General features: G+C 34.3%; 1 long non-coding RNA gene and 1 pseudogene across 1 annotated transcript; one reads left to right on the top strand and one right to left on the bottom strand.

The window, feature by feature from the left end:
- The first annotated feature begins 2,426 nt into the window (after positions 1-2,426).
- Positions 2,427-5,208, top strand: LOC120265047 (annotated as a pseudogene).
- Positions 5,209-7,175: 1,967 nt separating this feature from the next.
- On the bottom strand, positions 7,176-8,701 carry LOC120265877. The gene is made up of 3 exons (XR_005537782.1): positions 8,433-8,701; positions 7,659-7,804; positions 7,176-7,346 (listed from the first exon to the last, which is right to left on the bottom strand). It is a non-coding gene; the product is annotated as an uncharacterized LOC120265877 (long non-coding RNA).
- Between the last annotated feature and the right edge of the window lie 4,648 nt (positions 8,702-13,349).

Below are 13,349 nucleotides of genomic sequence, written 5' to 3'. Positions count from 1 at the left end.
ATAGCTTTATCATATTTTCTCTTCTTTTGAAGGCTTGAGTTAGAAGATGCCAAATGTGCACTCTTAACTTTATGTTGTTTCGTTCCATCTTCCTCCTGTACCAAATATGAGATGAGCTCATTTAATGTCCACTTGTCCTTCTAATGGTTATAGCTCCCTTCAAACTGACTGAATCAAGGAGGGAGGGAAATCAAAACCAGATGCACCAGAACATCTTTTGGCAACTTAATTTTTAAGCCCTTCAATTTTCCAACTAGATAAAACATATCGAGAATGTACTCAAGTATGTTCCCATCACCCTTATACCACATAGAGACAAGTTTTCTTAGGACATCACTAGTCTCTGCCTTATCACTTCTTACGAAGCGTTCCTTGTGGGTGTTGAGAAAGTGGCTAACATCATTTTTCTCAGACATAGTGTCCAGAAAAGTCTTCGAGATTGTATTCTTTATGATCATCAAACCAGTGCGATTAGACTGCTCCCACCTCTCAAAAGCTCTCCTATCCTCAAGAGATCTTTTATTCATAAGAGGTGCAGGACATGGTTCTCTAAATGCAAAGTCCAGATCCATACAACCCAAAACAAGTGTCACCTTGTTTTTCCAAGTCTTAAAGTTTGTGCCGTTAAGCATAGGAATGCCACTGGGTGTAGTAGACATATTGCCAACACTCATAATATCAATTGTACATAGAGAAATTAACAAAATTAACTCACAATTAAACAACAAAAATCAAATAATCAAGCATATAAATAACAACCACCCATCTGCAAGTTAATTGTTGGGACATTAAACCTAATCCTTAGACAGAGATTCAATTCACTAGTAATTAACTTGTTGCAGTAATCAAGTTTTTATAGTAAAATCCAGTCAAGTATAAAGTCTTCCTTTAGGCTAACTAAATACTCAAAATAAACACTTAATAACTATAAACAACATATTACCACATGTGCAAACAAATCTCTTCCAGACAATAGTCTTCCTTTGGGCCAATTTGTTGTCTGCATAAGAATAAGCATACACTAACACCATGGTTATTCACAAACAAAAGATTTCCATAGAGGTCACTTTGGTGAAGATGCTGCTTCTACCAATTGCAATAAATACCTAAGAAAGCTATAAAAGTAATTCTAAGTTGTTATTTTCCTAATGATTATTAAAACAACTTTGTAATTATGAATAAAAAATTAAATTCATAATAATTAAACTAAAATCCAAATATTATCCAATTCAATCTCAAAGTAACATAAATTATTAATTATACTCAAGAGCTTTGATTTTGATAATCATCAAGATTAGCGTAAGAAAATAATGATAATAATAACAATAATAAATCTAATCATGTGTTGAAAACTGTGAACATGAATGATTTATAAATCACTCCATCCCTATTAGAGAAACAACGTCATGAAGTGATTGATATATATTATATAATATCATGAAGTGATTGATATATATTACATAATATTAATTAGATATAATATCATAAGATTAATTAATTTCTCAAAATTCGTGAGCATGTTATTAAGCAAAGGATCTAAAATGTGTAACTATATATGATCTGATCCGACAATCACAATCATGCTCGTAATTAAGAGCTCCATAAATTAGCAAGTATCTTAACATGAAAACCGAAAGATGCATAATAAAATCACACACACACACACACACACACACACACATATATATGTATTCATATTAATCACTAAATTCAAGACTTAATCAAAATAAATCCTAAACAATTCCAAAACAAGATGGCTCTGGTATCACTTGATGGATCTAATCTGTATAAACAATGTAAAAACCATGGATCTTTTTGTTTGGAGATTACTTAGGAACAAAAAAAGTGGCGGATGCGTACCTGCACTTGAATCCATTGATTACGATGAAGATGATTGGGCCTTGTGGGTCTCCTCACTGATCACACACAGAGAGGGGGAGATGGGAACCCTAATTGTGAATCTTAGATCATTGCTTGCTCAGTCAGGGACCACACCCTATTTATAAGAAATCTTTATGGGGCTAATTACAAGTCTGTCCATCATAGACTGAACAAATTTGCCCCACGAATTCTATACAACATATGATTAATATGTATATCCACACATTTAAAATTAGATAATTATGACTCTATTCAAACTTGAATTAGATGACAACAATTTGGTCCATTCAAAACTTAAATATAATAAGATATACACAATTAAAAACATTAGTTGTGTATGTCTACGCAACTTATGCTTATAAGTCCTTATATCCCTGCATAATGTGTGGTCCACAACCCAACAATTATACCTTTAAATATTGATTGAACATTTATTTTTTCCTTCATGCATCACTTTGCTTTTCTTTAGTAATCTTTTTTTTTATTTTATTTGGTTTGCGTATATTTTATGCATGATTTTCTTTTTTGCAGATATGTAATCACTTAAATAGGAAGATAAAAACCTTGGAGACCTTGATCAATCTGCTGAGATTGTGGTTCTCTTGTTATGCGTTCTTCCTGGATGGGGTGAGAAGAATGTCCAGGTATTGGATATATTCAATTATATGCTAGGGGACATGTCTATTACATGTTTGTAGGGATCAAAACTAAAGGAATTAGAGAGGTCGATGGCATTTAGATTAGTGGAAAAGAATAAGTAGTTCTCATTCCATCTCCTTATTTGGGAGAAAGGGCAATAAACTAACATTTACAAGGGTTAATGATAAGGTTTCTTATTTTGATCGGACAGGGACAATACAAGGAGTAATTATTCTCTTGCCTTGTTCTTTAGAAGAAACTAATACCTCATTGTTAGCTTATCTTGAGAATAGAATCTCTTTTTTTGCAGAAGGGATTGACATTGCTATTTGAGCTTTTTTTTTTTTTGGGTATGTGCACTTTTGGTGTGTTGTTTAGGAAATTAGTTTGCTTGCCTCTTGAATCCACATTCCAAATTTCAAGCTTACTGATGAATTTTCTTTTGTTTCTACTCCATCACCAAAGTTCACTACTACTGCTGTAGGTCCAGCAACATGTCATTGAAATTATCACATATATAGCCTCAACAGTGAAAAGATTTCCAAAACGATGTGTTGTGCTTTGTCTTCAAGGTGTGTGCTATGTAGTGTTCTTCTTATATTTTAAGATAAATTTATTGAGTTACTTTTGTTTTTTAAAATGAATATTTGCGCCTTGTAATATTATCTGTGCAAATTGCATATTATTTTCATAAAGCTAATGCTACATGGGTTCAATTTTATTCTGACTTAAAGTTGGCATCTTGTTAGTTGTAGAGTTGAACTTGTGCTTGTGTTAATACCCTAGTAGGGCATTCTTCTTTTCTGGGGGCATCAGTGAGAGGGTGGCTGATATTAAAGCATGTGCCCATGCAATGAAGTACCTTACTACATTTTTTGAGGCAGTTGTTCCTGGTTTTATCTTTGATAGGGTGAGTGGAATATTATTTTTTCATAACCATTTTGTTATTGACTATTGTTCCTTGGATTGCTACAAAATTTGTTATTGAGGAGTAATTTTTAGGGTCTTTGTATTTGTAACCTTAAAATTTTCCTTTTTTTTTTATTTTGAATAATAAAGAAGGAAATCTAACCTCTTTAGAAGATAATATAGTGCTCACTATAAGTGATAGAGGACGAAGATTGCTTATCTGGAATATGATAATATAATCTAGGATTTGACTCTTGTTTGTCAAATAGATCATGCAACCTCATAGGAGTCAGCAATATTTTATGGCTCTGATTGGATTATTTTTCCTAACTTGTATTGAGTGTAAATATTAATGATACTGATTGATTATCCTATTAAATTATATCTATACAAAATAATGAAAGGACACAAGAATCCCAAAGTTCTCAGTGAGGGGATTCTATAGGTGGTCTCTGCAGTTGAAGATTTTGGTGTTTCCCACTTAAAGTTGAAGGTGCCTCTAGTTTTCTTTTTAATTATGTGTTTTTCTGTTGTGTTTGTCACAATTTATGATTTTTGGTTTGCTTAAAAGAGGAGGCAAATTTTTCACAGGACTTAATTGATTTCTGTAAAGATATTGGTTTACAATCTAGTGTTATTGCCGCTAGAAATTCAACTATTATGCTTATAAGAGTGTTTAATAAATTTTTTGGTCCAGGTAATTTTCTTCCATAATAGAGTCATTCAATGACTACTTTTTGTTTTCATATACTATTTAACTTGATAATATTGCAAATATCAAAGTTTTCCATATTGATGTCAAGCCTACACTTCTTAGTGCACTTGATGCAGAATATGAAAAGAACCCATTCGAGGTATGTAATTTAGTATTTAAGAAGATCTTGGGAGGCCTTAATTTTATTGTTCTTATTATTTATTTATTTTTTAGATAGGGTGCTACTGCAGCCACAAAGAAAACTATAAGAGCTTCCGATTCTAGATCCTCTATAGGTGCTGGTGGAGCTGATGGTCTGCCCTTGGAAGATATTAGTGCAAAGATCACGCCTAATCTGTGAAAAAAAATCTGTGAAGCCCTGACTGGAAAGTATAATTACCGAAGATAATCTCTCTTGTTAATTGTGCCTCATGTTCTAGTTAACAAGTTTGAGATTCATAGATCATATCATACGCATATACTGCTCTTCATACACTGCAGGTACAGTTGGAGTCCATTGATATGGTTAATAAAATTTTGGAAGAAACTGACAAGCACATCCAACCTTTAGGCACAAGTAGGTAACTAAGATAGGTACTTTTTACTTGGATAGTGTCTAAATTGGAGCATAAAACTGGAATAATTCTTGTTTCCTTTTTTTTTGTTGTGATTCACTAGGTGAATTATTTGTTGCCTTGAGAGGGCGTCTATGTGACAGCAATAAAAATTTAGTTATGGCAACCTTGGCCACTATTGGTGGTATTGCATCTACGATGGGCTCTCCTGTTGAGAAGGCGAGCAAGGTTATTCTACTTGACAAGATAATTATGTTTCTTACTCTTGTAACTATTTGGATCTCATGTGTTGTGCATATAGCTAGCCTTCCTTCTGAGCCAGGATCAAACTCAGATTTGATTAAGCAACTGCTGATGCTATGTGTAATATAGGGAATCCTGTCAGACGTATTAAAATGCCTTGGTGACAATAAGAAGAACATGAGAGAGTGCACTTTAAATACTTTAGATTCTAGGATTACTGTTGTTTAACTTGATAAAATGGTACTTGTTGATCTGAGAAGTACATGATAGAATGCCTATCTATGACTTTGAAAGAATGCTCTTAATTTCGTGTAATCAGTTTTCATTTTCTTCTTGTTTAGGATAAATAAGCAGAAGTTCGAAAGGCTGCTGATTCTTTTATTTATTTTTGTGTTGGGGGAGGCCCATAAATTCTTGTAAATTTTTTTATATGGTTAAAAAAATTATTTATATATTAATATAAACTTCAAAGAGAATTATGTGAAAAAAGAAAACAAAAAGGGCCAACGGGCCCTTAGATTTTGGAAAATTTCTCCCTAGCCCCCACTAATTTTGTAAAATTTTTTATATGGTTTAAAAAAATTCATTTATATATAAATATAAAATTCAAAGGTAGTTATGTGAAAAAAAAATTTAAAACACTTCGTAAGACAATGAGTCAGTGACTTATTTTCTCTTAATCTCTTCCTCTTTAATTGTTTCCCTCTATGACCTATCTTCTCTTTTCCTTACTTTAGGTCTTGCCATCACCTGCCAACTGATGAGTCATCACACGACACTCTAAAAAGATGGCATACGACTCCCCTGCCGCAAGTGCATGGGTCATCAAGTAATTACCTTTTGCGCAAGCACGAGAGGGTCGTATTCCCAAGGGCCCAAGATATGCTATTACTTCGTCCTAGGTATCACTATCTAGTCTACCAAATGGATAGTTGTTGTATAAGACACAAATATAAAAATAAATAAAAGAAAGAACTATAAACAAAATGGACTAAGGCACACCATACAAGCAATTTAAAGAGCAAGTAGAAATGAAAACTAGAGGCCTCGGGCAAGGATAATCTCGGGAGAAGAACAAGTTAGGATGAATCTGGGAGATTAAGCACAAGGTTGGCTAGAGTTGGTCCGCTAGACTCAGATGTCGACTACCCCATAACCTCCGCTGTGTAGCTCTAATCCAATACGGGTTCCTCCCTCTGGAAGATAGCCCTACGATGTCTTTGGGAATAGGGAGTCTTGCATAGGGTAATTCTAATGCTCGCTCTCGGCTAGAACTACCCTAATGCACGCGGGGAGCTACCGGCATCCGGAACCTCTGCTGTACCGGTACATTGAATCCCCCTTCAATCATTGTATGACCTAATACATGCAAGCATCCCGCCATACATGTACAATTCATGAATCAAAACCTACGGAATCCATCCATTGTAGGTTGAACATCAAAACAATAGATTGAAACCAACAAGCATACCAACAATTAATTTAAACTAACAAATATCATCCATCCATACAAACAAGTTCCTCTTCCAAGGTTCATCGGAGCCCGGTAGCCTTGGGAAGCTAGTTCCACATCATAAAGAGAGAAAACAAAGTATAATTGATGAAAAAGCCCATAAAAATCTCCCTTAGATGTAGGCTAGAAGATGGTGACGAAGTCTCGCCGGATCCGCCTCGGTGAGCTCCTTGATGACCTCTTTGAGTGCTACCTTCTTCTCCCCTTGAGGTCTTACTACTCAAATAGTCTTTCAATCCGGTGATGAGGGTGGAGAATGGTGGAGAAGATGGAGGAGAATGGTGGAAGAGATGGTGGCCAAAGACAACTCCCTAAAAAGCCCTAGGTTGCCTTATATAACTCCAAAATAATGGTTCTGCCCGTGTGTGTGTGCAGGTGGTGTGCTGGCCACACACTAGGCCACACAGTTCAAAGCTTGGGCTGTGCATGTCACGCCCCGTTCCATGGGTCCCACACATGACATACCGCCATGACAACCCAGGGGAGGTCATACACCTGCCTCAACCCTAGATCACCGTAAGCCTATCCTGTTCCTTGTACAATATTCTATAACAACAAGAAATAATTTAACAATGAGGACATACAACAACATTGCTACACAAGAACAACATTGAAACACAAGATAAAAACATGGATAATCACAACACTGAAAACCATAACAATAAGGATAACATCCCCAAAACACTGGGTATAACTCTCATACATCACATAGTCTTGACAGACACAATTAGGAATATCCAAGAGAAGTGAAAATCAAATATGAAGGTATAACATCCTAGTGGATCCTTCTAATACATGCCAAAATTTTTGAAGTATCATACACAGCTTAAGAAAATCACAAAATAAACTCTGCTAAGCACTTCACGCTTTTACTCCGCTGCTGTGCTATCAACTAGGAGGGAAAAGAAGAAGGAATGAGTAACTAAGTTACTCAGTGAGGGGCTAAACATAGAACTAAATCTCATACATGATTGAATAAAAAATAAAATAAAATGCCAAAATATGCTTCGATTCTCAAGATATTTCAAATACTTTAAATAGCAAGGATAACATAAGAAATGCACAATAAACACATTTTACATAATCACGGAATCCATACAAGTATGAAATCCAAATTCAAACATTTCTTTAATAACTCATAGCTCAAAATGTTCAGAAATAAATAAATCAACAACTTAGAATAATCAACAGTATCACAACTCACCTCAAAAACCCTCCATTCGCTAACCGTGGCCTCGGTTAGGTCAAGAGCCACCAAGATGCGCGTATCTTGGTGTTGGCCGTTGGGAAACCTGCGTGGTGACTCTGGGCACCAAACCCTGTACACCTTTCAGGCTCTCTACGCGCCCCCTGAAAGGGTGAAACCTCATTTGAGTACTCCACACAACCCCAACAAGGTCGGCCCGTGGAAACTCTAACCCTTACTGTAGTAGGAATTAGGTATCCCCCAATGTCACCATCAAAACATTTAAATCACAATCTAGCCGGTAGGCTCAATATATATACATCAATATGATAGCATAAGTCTCATCAAGAGATCACAAGTTTTCATGTTAGCAACTTTCACCCCAAGAGTGAATAACTTGATTATAACATCTTTTTTGAAACCATTTCCATCATGAACATCATACAAGTGTAATCTTTGAAAATATACTTCGAATCTAGCATCATCACAAGGAAATTCATTTTGGTTCATACATGCCTTTTTAATCATTATAAGAAGAATATCAAGTCTTTTGAAATACAAAACTTGAAAACATATATTTCAAAGTATAGGGTTTCCAAACTACAAATAATATATATAATCTTTACCAACAATCATGAAATAAGCTAAGTCATAAATCATCAAGATTTCTAGATCCCATGGAAAACATTTGAAAAGTTTTAACAACAAGATGTTTATCATTCAAAGGTAAACAATTTTAAGTATTAGAAAGCATGCATGATTTATAGCCCATAATTTAGTAAATCCACTCACAAACTTGGCGAGCTAAAACACCCAAGTGTTACTTCTCCACTAGTTCTTTCCCCTTGATTGAAGTCTCACCTCCTAGAAGCATTTGAACAACCAAACAAGCAACATCAATGACTTGATCAATTGAAATGAATAACAATGCTTAAAATGGGAAAATGAGTGCTTCTAGGGTTTAATAAATACTCTAGCAAGAAGATCTAGCAAGAATAAAACTTCCCAACCCTCAAAACTAACAAGAAAAGCAAAAGAAACCAAACTTGGTTCGGAGCTATTGTAACCCTAATTTAGAACATGAAAGATCTTTCTCAAATCTCAATGGATTCATGGTTATACAACTTCAATCTTCTTCTATTCTTTAAATCCAAACAAAACCCATGATTATCCATCAATAACTTCAAAGAAAATCCAAATAAAAGAAAGGGAGAAGAAGAATATCAAATAAAACACATCCTTATCTCAAAGCTTCTCAAAACCCTAAGGAAAAGCACTTCTCAAGAGAGGAAGAAGAGATCTTCAAGTTTCTTCTTGATTCAAGGCAAGGGATGATGAGTTTGAGAAGTGGGGATGAAGGTTCTAGAGGAGGAGGAAAGTGGAAGAGAAAAGGTCTCAAGGAAAGGTGTAAAAAGAATGAGAAAAAGATGAGAAAAAGATGAAAAAAAAAAGGTTTTTAAACAATAAATTTACGCCCCATACTGACCCCCATGCGGCCCCCATACGGCCCTTATGAACTAGTTCAAAGTTTTTGGAATTTTCATACTAGGGTCTATCCAGCCCTTATGGACCCCAGTATGCTCATTCAGCCTATACTAAAATGGCTCTAAACGACTCAATTGGTGTCCGATTGACCTCATTTTTGTTTCTAATGACTTGGGACACTCTTAAGCACACTCCCACATGAAAATTACTCAAGAAAACACATTGAAACATAAGGGAAAAATAAAAATATGCATATATATATATGAAAAAAAGTCGAATTACCACAGTGCGGGCACTGTGCGGCCCGCACAATGGCCGCACAGAAGTGTGTGGTCACTGCAATGCCCACGCAGGGTTCTGTGAAATGCTTTTAGAGCATCAATTTGAGTCTGGAGCTTGTGTAAACTTCATTTCTTCGTCAATCTTCTCCGAAATGACTCAAATGTGGTTCATCCTTGCAATTATGGTTCTTCGATGTCCTGAAACAATTATAACAAATAAAACACATAATGGGCATCGAATTCATAGTAGTATGCATGAAAGTGCATAAAATATATGCTATAAAAGTGATGTATTTAGAAACTTATCACCAACCGTCCATGGTCCAAAGCTCTCCAAGACTCCAAAGGTTTCATCTTGCTCTAGTTTTTCTTTGAATTTTGGGATCATAATTGATGATATTGTTTTTGTTCATTTTGTTAGATTTAGAGAAAATACGTAGAATTTGTGAGTGAATTGATGCTGAGATTGCGTTTGGATCCATTTTTTTTGCTTATCCTAGGAGAGTTTTCATTGTGTCAGAGGGTTGTTTTGGGGGATTTGAAGATGTGAGCCTTAGTGAATTTGGGGAAGAAGGTGCTTCAATGATTTTGTCCCAGTGTTTATTTCATTGATGTTTTATGTTAATTTTATACAAAATATGTAATTTTTATTTGGATTTTAATGGGGCATTGCTGATTTGGTATTTGTAGTTGTTTTCCTTATAAGTTATGATGGTGATGAATTCATCCAACCCTTAACTAGTGTCAAAAATTCCAAACGCATCATTTTTGAATTTCACTCCCATTCAAACATAGCAACTGGTTTCTCTTCCCCTCTACCTTTATTGAGTGTGCCCAGCATAACAAGGTAAGCTCTTTGAACTGATGATTCCCCTAGTTGTTATTTTGTTCGATGTATTGCTAATGTTTCAATATTTTTGATGAATTTCCATTGCTTGCTCTTTTCTTCTCTCAGATTAGTGTTAGTGATGTGAATGATGTCTGAGATGCTAGTCATTCTATTGAACATTTTAGGGTTATTTGTTCTTATATTTTGTCTTCTTATTGGTTATGAATTATAAGATCGGGTGTTTAGGTTATGAATTATAATTTATATTTTCTAATTAACATGAGTTTGATTATATTTAGAAAAATTTCATAGTGGATCAGATAGTTTTCTTTGTTACTTATATATTTTCTAACATATTTCCTTGTAATCTTTAATACAATATTTATCTAATCAATTTCTATGTTAATTAATTTAGATTGTTCAAATGAAGAATTAAACAATTGATTCTTTTTTTTAAGAAAAGAAGCTTTCCTAATGGTTCATCTATTCCATTAAATTTAATTGAGTGTTCAAGTGAAATTATTGTGCATGAGGAAGAATTATCAACTAAAGCTCCTCGATTAGCTGAAAAGAAGATGGCCTAGATTCTTTGGAACGTGATCCTAAAAAACGCCCACCAATTTGGTGTTATCCGATCCACCAAGATGGAATTCGGCGTACATACATCAAAGCTGGTCCTTTTCAACATATAATGTCAGAATATCCTACGGATGAGAAAACTCGTTGTTGTTTCCAAGCTTTATGGTTTAAATTATTCCCCAAATGGTTGGAATACTCTTCAACAATGATGCTGATTTTTGTCTTCCTTGTTACTTATTTAATAAGGCAACTGGGCGTGTTAGACCAGGAGCATTTACAGTTGATGGATTTCGATCATGGGAAAAGTTAATGATGGTGAAAATTGTGTTTTTTTTATCTCATATTAGAAAGGATCCAAACTCTTTGCATAAGAAATCTATCATGCAATCTCGTGATCTAATGAACCAAGAACAACATATTCCCCACGTTATGGAGAAACAAACCTCCCAACAAGTTGCCAACAACAGATTGATATTAACGACTTCAATAGATGCTGTTAGATGGCTCACATTCCAAGCATGCAGCTTAAGAGGCCACAATGATCATTCAGATTCAACAAATCGAGGCAATTTTCTTGAATTAATAAAGTTGTTGGTATCTAATAATGAACATGTGGCATTTATTGTATTAGATAATGCTCCTCAAAATGCATCTTACATCTCACACAGTGTTCAAAAATGCTTGAATTGCCACATGACCATTGTCTTGAGATTTGTTAATAAAGCTGGATTTGTGAAGGAGTATTTTTTTTTATTTGGTTCATGTTTCCGAGATGACCTCACTAACTTTGAAGAAAGAAATAGTTCAGATTGAATTGCATGATAAATATACAACACAAATGGCCACATTAATCACAAAAGCTTGAATACCTTACCAAATGCTATTGTTGTCAATTGTTGTTGTAATATATTATAATTGTTGTTATTTGTGTTAATATGGAAATATAGTTGTTGTTATGGTTGTAAAACATTAACAATTTTGTGGCATTTGGTAGTTGTAAAGTATACTCAATGCACCATTGTTGTTAAATTAAGTTGAAATTGTTGTTTTTTTGTGCCAATGTGGAGGTGTCATCATTGTTGTGGTTACTTTGTTGTATATGTTTCGATAAAAGTAAGCATTAGATTGATGCTCCTTGTATGCCTTGAATTTCAACATTTATCATGACAAGATTTGCACACCATTGTGCCACCAATGAAAAACAAAATTCCTACAGCAAACAAAGTGACTTGCTTTACTTCTCATTATAGGTCATTCTGTTAATATTTTCATAGAGTCATTTCAATAAACAAAAAATTCAAATATTGTATTTTTCTTAATAGAGTTTAGTGACTTCCAAAGATTATATAGCAGTGTATGATTTACATTTTTCTTTTTGCATGGATATTTAGGGCTCTTCCACTCATCCTTTTGATGTATCAGAGACATTCTTTCATTATGGTTCCTTTTGGTGGGATATTTGGTTAGCACATTACTATATGCATGTAATAAACTTTCTTTGCTATGAATTTTGCTTGAGAATAAGAAAAGTAGTTTTTTTCTTCTCAATGCATCGCATTTGGTCAATGCTTTCAATAAACTTTGGATTTCCTTAACCGAAAAATGTAAGCAATATCTGGATGTATGATCTTTGAAAACCAAGGATGGGATAGTGCAAAAGTTGGTAGTGTATCAAACTCAATCGGGAAAATGTTCTAATTGAATTACTTGTCAAATATAACACACGAATGGCCTCATTAATCACAAAAGCTAGAATAGCTTGTCAAATGTTATTGTTGTTGAATGTTGTGTTAATAGATTGAAAATGTTGTTGTTTGTCTTAGTATGAAAATATAGTTGTTCTTCTGGTTATAAAACACTATCACTTTTGTGTTATTTTGTAGTTGTAAGATGTAGTCATTGCCGCCATTCTTATTAAATGTAGTTGTTGTCAAATGAAATTGTAGTCATTTTGTGCCAATGTGAAATTGTCGTTATTTTTATGGTTGCTTTGGTCTATAGCTTCAAATAAAAGTATGCATTAGCTACCAGTATACCTTAAATTTCAACGTTTATCAAGACAAGATTTGCACACCATTGTGCCACCAATGTAAAACAAAATTTTGCAGCAAACAAAAAGACTCTTCATTTTAAGTCTTTCTATTAATGTGAAAAAGAATTTCAATAATTGCATTTTCTTAACAGAGTTTAATGAATCCACTAGATTATATAAAAAAGTGTATGGTTTGCATGTTCCTTCTGCTTGAGCTCTAAGGGCTTGTCGACTCATTCTTTTGATGTATCGAAGACATTTTTTCATTATGGTTCTTCTTGGTGAGATATCTGTGTTGCACTTTACTATGTACATAATTAACTTTCTTCAGTATGAATTTCTCATGACAATAAAAAACTTGCCCCCTCCCCTCCCCGGGGAACCATGCCATTGCATTTGGTCAATACTTTCTGCAAAATCAAAATTTCATGAAGCAAAAAAGTGCATACCATATTTGGACGTAGGATCTTTGGAAAAATAAAGAAAGTACTGTGCAAACTCAG

This window comes from Dioscorea cayenensis, chromosome 7 (assembly GCF_009730915.1).
Source record: "Dioscorea cayenensis subsp. rotundata cultivar TDr96_F1 chromosome 7, TDr96_F1_v2_PseudoChromosome.rev07_lg8_w22 25.fasta, whole genome shotgun sequence".
Taxonomy (NCBI): domain Eukaryota; kingdom Viridiplantae; phylum Streptophyta; class Magnoliopsida; order Dioscoreales; family Dioscoreaceae; genus Dioscorea; species Dioscorea cayenensis.
Note: the sequence above shows the minus strand (reverse complement) of the source record. Positions and strands in the feature narration are given on the sequence as shown.